We start from the raw sequence: 7,532 nt of genomic DNA, 5'->3' as shown, positions 1-7,532 counted from the left end.
ATATTGTCTGTCATCCGCGTACCAAATGAACTGCATGGACTGTGGCATCCGAAACAGCACTTTACAGGCCCCGACATCCGGAATACCAAAAGGGGTGGCATCCTCACTATTGTCCCAGAACTGTGGAGTACAGTCCCTGTCTATATGTAATTAATGTATAATACTAATAGCAATAAATAAGTAAAAGGTTACAGAGAAAACATGAACGTATGTCTGTATCCTAGGATCTTTTCGGCAATATAGTGAACACGGTGACTTATTTTGTTGATGGAGCAGGCTAGCTTATGTTGTCATGTATATGTATATGTATATGTATATGTATATGTATACTCTAAACACGGGTGGCCCAGTCGTCTAAGGCGCCGCGATTCGCTGTGCAGAGTTGCGTCCCTAGGGCAAGCCAGAAACCTATGATTGTGGGTTCGAATCCCGGCTCGCCCCGATTATGTTTCTAGGTTTGTCAGCACCATACCCGTGTTCGTGGGTTTCACAGAAGTGGTATACGTCTGAGACCTGCATCACTTCGGGCTTTCCTCCCACATCAAGCTGACACGCCGCGATATAACTGGAATACTGTTAAAAGCGGCGTTAAACCCAACTCACTCACTCTATACATATTTTTTCGTCTAACACAAAACAGCCAAATCGAAAGTACAAACGTACGATTCTGTCATGTTGCTTACAATGTGACATGTTTTACTAATTCATTCCACAAACAGTGGTATTCATGTTGTTTGCAAAGTAATGTTACCTGAGTGTCATGAATGTGTTGATGTACATGTGGTTAATATGTTCTTCTGCGTAAGGAACATGTGCAGTGCAGTGCAGTGCAGTGCAGATCAATGCAACGTTTTATCTTAAAGATGAGTGTTCAAACCATCAGTCGTTTATTGTTTTTATAATTTCCATTGTATTTTATTTCAATTTTCGTATTATACAACTATTATTTTCCTTATTGATAGATATTAAAATATTTTGTATCATTTCACCAGTGACATGTACGTGTGTTATTTATAATGCCAGAGCAATGCAATTTGTATACAGTGTAGTTTATATCCTAGTGTTTGTAATGTACAAACTATTTTACAATGCAAGTTTAATACATTATGTTTTTAAGAATCAGTGAATTTATGTATGATGCCATTCCAATGCAAGGCCTCGGTTAAATACTAAAGTGTCTGTGTTTAAAAATTTAGCTCACGTGACTCGAAGGGCCCCGTGGGGTTATTATAATTAGGTCTTTCGCTGTCGGTCCTCTGACGGTTTGTCATAGAAACGACTGTGCTGAGTTATTGTTTTAGGGTGTTTTTTTTCAATACGTTTTCAGCTGTGGTCGTGCCTTATATTTTCTCCAATATGCCATTTGACGTGAACTATTGCAGCTAATGTGTCTGTGTTTAGCTCACATTTCGGTGCATCGTATAGTAATAACATGCGCTTTCTGTAGCAACGTGCATACATGTAAGCGGGGTGTGCCTGTATGTTTTTAATGCCTAGTGTGTCTCGGGTATGATTTTGTGTTGACGGCGGAACTCGATCTGTCGTTTATATCGAGTCTTTTAACGACATATATCAAGTGAATCTATTGCAACATACGTCGCGTATTTCTTACAGAAAAAGGGGGGTCGGGTAGCCTAGTGGTTCAAGCGTTCGCTCGTCACGCCGAAGACCCGGGTTCGATTCCCGACACGGGTACAATGTTTGAAGCCCATTTCTGGTGTCCCCCGCCGTGATATTGCTGGAATATTGCTAAAAGCGGCGTAAAATCAAACCCACTCACTCAAAGGTTCAGGAGATCTGCGCCGCAACGTTCCTGAATCTCTGAGGTCACTGCATTGTACCTTCATGTGGTGACGTCGTGGCATTGTATACACGCCAGAAAATGTGGAAAATACGTAAATGCGCACGTTTTGATCCATTTGATGACATACTAGCAGGCTGACATATATAAAAAATAATCTTATATGAACGTTTTATACATGGTTAAAATAATTTCAAATTTTACATACTCATAAGTATACGTTTGTGTAAAACTGTAAACACGGTAAGTGAGTTCCCTATCAGTCGCTACAGAGTGTTAATTCAGCAGTGTACATATAGTTACAAAGTGTGACAAGCGCAACTAAATCAACGCTAATCCTCTTTATTTTTAATTTGGAAAGTTAGATTCAATCATTTATATTTTCAAAATAAATGAAGACATGAAATGTTTTATGAACAACAAATGCTTCATTGTTTGTCAGGGCCACTTCTTGTCCGCTGAAGGCCTCTACAGCCTAATAAGTTATTTGCGTCAGATGAGCATAATTGGTATTTAGAATTGTGGAATGATAGAGGTTTACAAAATGTAAATAAGCTTCGTACTTTGTTCAAACATTCGCTGTCAGCTGAACCCTATTCTACATGTATAGTAAACAGGTCCCATCGCAGTATCCTAAGCAAATTACGCTGCGGCACATTACCCTTACAAGTTGAATTTGGTAGATTTGATAGACCTATCACACCTTCGCAGGATAGAATTTGTAAATTATGTAATAATAACGCTAGCAGATGAGATACATTTTCTCATCAATTGTCTTTTTTATTCTGACTTAAGATATGAATTATGGTTGAGAATTATATAGTCTGATCCTACGTTTATCTTATTCTCTCCTGTGGACCAGACAGTTTTCTTAATGTAAGATGTATATAAAACCTCCTGTCGCACTTATTTAAAAAAAGTTTGCACGTTGGCAAAATTTCATTACTTAAAATTGTAATCCCTTTTTATTGGGTTTTGCAATTCTGTAAGTTATAATTCTATTATATAAATAATGTTTTTCATTGTTCATTGTGTCTCATAGGTCTTTTATGGCCTGATATTGTTTGTATTTTATGCAAGTTTTGTATGTCTAATGTGTACACATATAACATATGTGACACATAAATAAAATATTTTCTTCTTATTTTCTTCTTCCTGATATCGTCTTACTTTACGTGTCTTGTGTCTATGAGATATATGTCTTCACAACGCAATTCCACGTAACTCTCAGTCTAATGCCTGTATATTCGGATGATTGTTTCAACAAAGCAATGCAATTTCAAGTACTATATTACATGTATTATCATATTTGTAAATATTTAATACGGTTGGTGTTGTATTTCTCAGATCAAAGTTAATTAAATCGATAAAATCTGTTTACTTTGTTTATTTGGGTCACGGGTGACCCAGTCGTGCAACTTCATGTGTTCTTTGGTCCCTTATTTTGACGGAATCGCCCTTTAGTCTACTTGTTATAAGTCATGGCTTGTCAGCAGTGTTGTGTATGTATTATGTTATTTGTCCGACCCGCACAATGGAGGAACATCAAATCTTCAATACATAACAAAACCGTAGTTGGCCCAATCACTGTTTAATGTAGAACTGGCGCTGCCTCACACAGCTGCCTAGGTTACAACAACATAATGACGTCACACCTAAAGTGACGTCACTGCACGTGCGCATTGGCGCACTTACAATGTAAACATACCTAACATGCACAACATTTCTCCCCCTTAAAAGAAATTACTTTCTACTTCTCTAACCAATACATTTACAATATTCAGAACACAGGACTATGAGCTATTTTCTAAAGTTAAAATTTAACAATGTTACAACTTTCAACCACAAATGATAAACTGATATATATATGATATCTGCTACACATTGCTGAATACTTTATTCAATGACTTAATTGTCAAAACTGTCAGTTTCCACATTGTGTTCTCACAGGGTTAGTCTATCGGGAGGTTTTCTCACTCTTTCTGAACGTCTCACGGTTTGTTTTGCTGGTACATTTGCAATTGTCACCTCACTGTCTTCACACTGGTGTTCATCACATTGCTGTGATGCACTAGGTATTACGATAGGGTCGCCTTTGTTGACCCTGATACTTTATACAGTCCCTGCACTACAGTCACTTTGAACAATCATGTTCTCGTTACCATGGTTACTAGTTGCATCTCTACACCTTAATTGATCAATATGACGCTTGACAGTTCTATTGCCAATGTCAACATCATAATGTCTTTCACCACATTTTGTCATCATCTTGCCAGCAGTCCATTTGTCTTCTTTGTTGTACTCACGCACCCACACCTTATCATTGTCATTTAGCTGTCTTGTGTCGCCAGGTTGACACAATGAAGAAGACTGTTTTGTAGCAACAACATCAGCATGATTAGGCTTGATTAAGTCAAGTCTACATCTTAGTTCTCTTCCAAGAAAAAGTTTTGCTGGAGTTTCTTGAGTTGTGCAATGGGGACTAGAACGATAGGCTAGCAGAAACCTATCAATCTTCTTCTGTAATGTTGCATCATCCCCTCTAGTTGATTTCATAGCTTGTTTGAAGGATTGAACAGCTCTCTCAGCAAGTCCGTTTGTAGCAGGATGATATGGAGCAGATAAGATGTGTTTTACACCATTACTTCTCAAGAATGTTTCAAACTCATTTGACACAAATTGTGGACCATTATCTGTAACAACTTGCAGTGGTGATCCATATTTCGCGAACAAACCTCTCATCACTTTCACTGTCACATCAGCAGTAGTTGAATTCATAACAATCACCTCTTACCATTTGGAATGAGAATCTACAACAATGAGGTACATGTGACCCATGAAAGGACCAGCAAAGTCCAAATGAATGCGACACCATGGTTTTGATGGCCATGACCAATGATGAATAGGAGCTTTTGTTGGATCATTTTGAAGATTCTGGCATGTAATACACATTCTTGCAGTACTTTCAATATCAGCATCTACTCCAGGCCACCACACATAACTTCTAGCAACTGATTTCATTTTCACCATTCCAAAATGACCACCATGTAACTCATTTAGAACACCGTTTCTGAGTTTAGCAGGAATCACTACTCTCATTCCCCATACAATGCATCCTAATTGAATGGAAAGCTCATATCTTCTTGAGTGAAATGGTTTCATTATTTTGTTCTCACTGAGATCTTTATCCCAACCGTTCATCACTGCCATGTACACTTGTGAAAGAACAGGATCTCGCCTTGTCTCATTTCTCACATCACCTGCTGTAATAGGCAGATGTTCAAACTGACTTGTATAGAACAAATCTACATCATCACTCACACATTTTGTTGTATCAGGTAGAGGTAAACGAGACAACACATCAGCATTTGCATTGGCAGAGGAGGATTTGTACTGAATTTTGTAATCATATGCACTGAGAATCAATGCCCATCTCTGTAGACGAGCAGCAACTAATGATGGTACTGACCGTCCCTCACCAAACAGGGCAGTGAGAGGTTGATGATCTGTCACGAGAGTGAAATGCCTACCATACACATACTGATGAAATCTTTTCACACCAAATATAATTGCTAGGGCTTCTCTGTCAATTTGTGAATATCCCTTTTCAGCCTTGTTCAGTGTTCTTGAAGCAAATGCAATCGGTCGTTCAGTACCATCACTCATCACATGAGACAACACAGCACCCACGCCATAGGAGGATGCATCACATGCCAATGTTATTGGCAACAATGGATCATAATGACACAACACATCGGAACTTGCAATTTTTGCTTTAGACATTTTGAAAGATTTCTCACATTCAGTTGACCAAAGCCCATTTAGAAGTGAAAGATGGCATGTCTCCTAAATACATACCAGTGTTCTTGGTTTTCAAAGTGGTAAACAGATCTAAAGCTATATCACTACGGACTTTCCTCCTGCAATCAGCTGACACGCCACGATGGAACTGAAATACTGTTCAAATCGGTGCTAGATCGAACTCAATCATTCACTATTGTGTGCATTCTCATATAGAAGGTGGTGAGGTGAAATGGGGTTTAACGTCACGTCCAAGAGTATTGCACTTATATAGCGACGGGCATGCACATGTGTGTGTGTGGCTGCTTGAACTAGGCCGGACTGATGCCGATTTATAGTGCTAGCCCACTGAGATACCATGCCGCAGTTGAACATGAATACCCCACTCAGACACAGTGTACTGACTCCGAGCCGACCAGTCCTTTTTTAGCCCCTTAAATGCCGAGCGCCAGACAGGGTAACAACAAGTACCAACTTTTAACGTCTTTTGGTATGACGCGGCCGGGGATCGAACCCCGGACCTTCCGCTCTCCGGTCGGACGCTCTACCACGAGACCACGGAGGCGTTCTCTCACAAAGAAGCATCAATGAGGATCTGTGACCTGTGGTGCACGGAATCATGGGTTAGTCCCACTCAGGGATTAGGGTTTTTGCATCGGTGACTAGCCGGCTATAGTCTGTATTAACATGCTGTTAGGGTGAACACCTTTCTGTGATCGCTGTTCTGTCCCTGCTCGGCCCCTGCAGGGCTAGTGTATCCCTCGATGTGAATTCAGTTCATCAATATTAAGCTCACAAATATTTATATTTTCGGTTTATACACGCGTAAAGAGTAAACACTTACTAAGTATTAATTCAACACACAACGTCACTGATTACAACTTATTCACTCATGAAGCAGTAAAGGTTTCATTGCAACATGGCAAATGTTCTTGTTAACATTGGCCTTATACGGTTTCATTGCAACATGGCAAATGTTCGTGTTGACATTGGCCTCATAGGGTTTCATTGCAACATGGCAAATGTTCGTGTTGACATTGGCCTTATACGGTTTCATTGCAACATGGCAAATGTTCGTGTTGACATTGGCCTTATACGGTTTCATTGCAACATGGCAAATGTTCGTGTTGACATTGGCCTTATACGGTTTCATTGCAACATGGCAAATGTTCGTGTTAACATTGGCCTTATACGGTTTCATTGCAACATGGCAAATGTTCGTGTTGACATTGGCCTTATACCAAACGGTCGTGGGGGTCATATTGATTTACATGGTGCTAAAGTTAAGTAGTAAGTCAAGGATTTTATTTTCCACATGGGTTCAGTGTGTGAAGTCCATTTCTGGTGTTCTGGATATATTGACAATCGGCGCAATGCCTATCTGAGGACCTCCCCGATTCCAAAATACGTTTGTGAGCTGTAACATGGGCTTTAACTTCGCGTCCAAGATGATTTCCTTTATGTAGCGACGCGCATGCACGAGTATCAGGCTACTTGTACGTTTTGTTTGTTGTTTAACGCCGCACACAGCAATATTCCAGCTATATGACGGCGGTCTGTAAATAATCGAGTCTGGACCAGACAATCCAGTCATTGACATCATGAGCATCGATCCATGCAATTTGGATCGATGACATGCATCAACCAAGTCATGGAGCCTGACCACCCGATCCCGTTAGTCGCCTCTTACGACAAGCATAGTCGCCTTTACAAACAATCAGATTACGGATTTTTGGTGTGTTTGTTTTTTTATATAAACCCTGCATGTATCTAAAGATTGTGAAGATATTGTGAGTTCTCAATGTCAGAATAAAGTGCACCGACTCTCTGCCCTTCCTATCGTGCCTCTTGGATTGAGTTGCGTCCCTTGGCCAGTGCAAGCCATGCACGGGTAGCTCCGCTAGAAACCAACAGCAAGTAACAAAAAAGA

This window comes from Haliotis rufescens, unplaced genomic scaffold (assembly GCF_023055435.1).
Source record: "Haliotis rufescens isolate VD_foot unplaced genomic scaffold, xgHalRufe1.0.p SCAF_3, whole genome shotgun sequence".
Taxonomy (NCBI): Eukaryota; Metazoa; Mollusca; class Gastropoda; order Lepetellida; family Haliotidae; genus Haliotis; species Haliotis rufescens.
Note: the sequence above shows the minus strand (reverse complement) of the source record.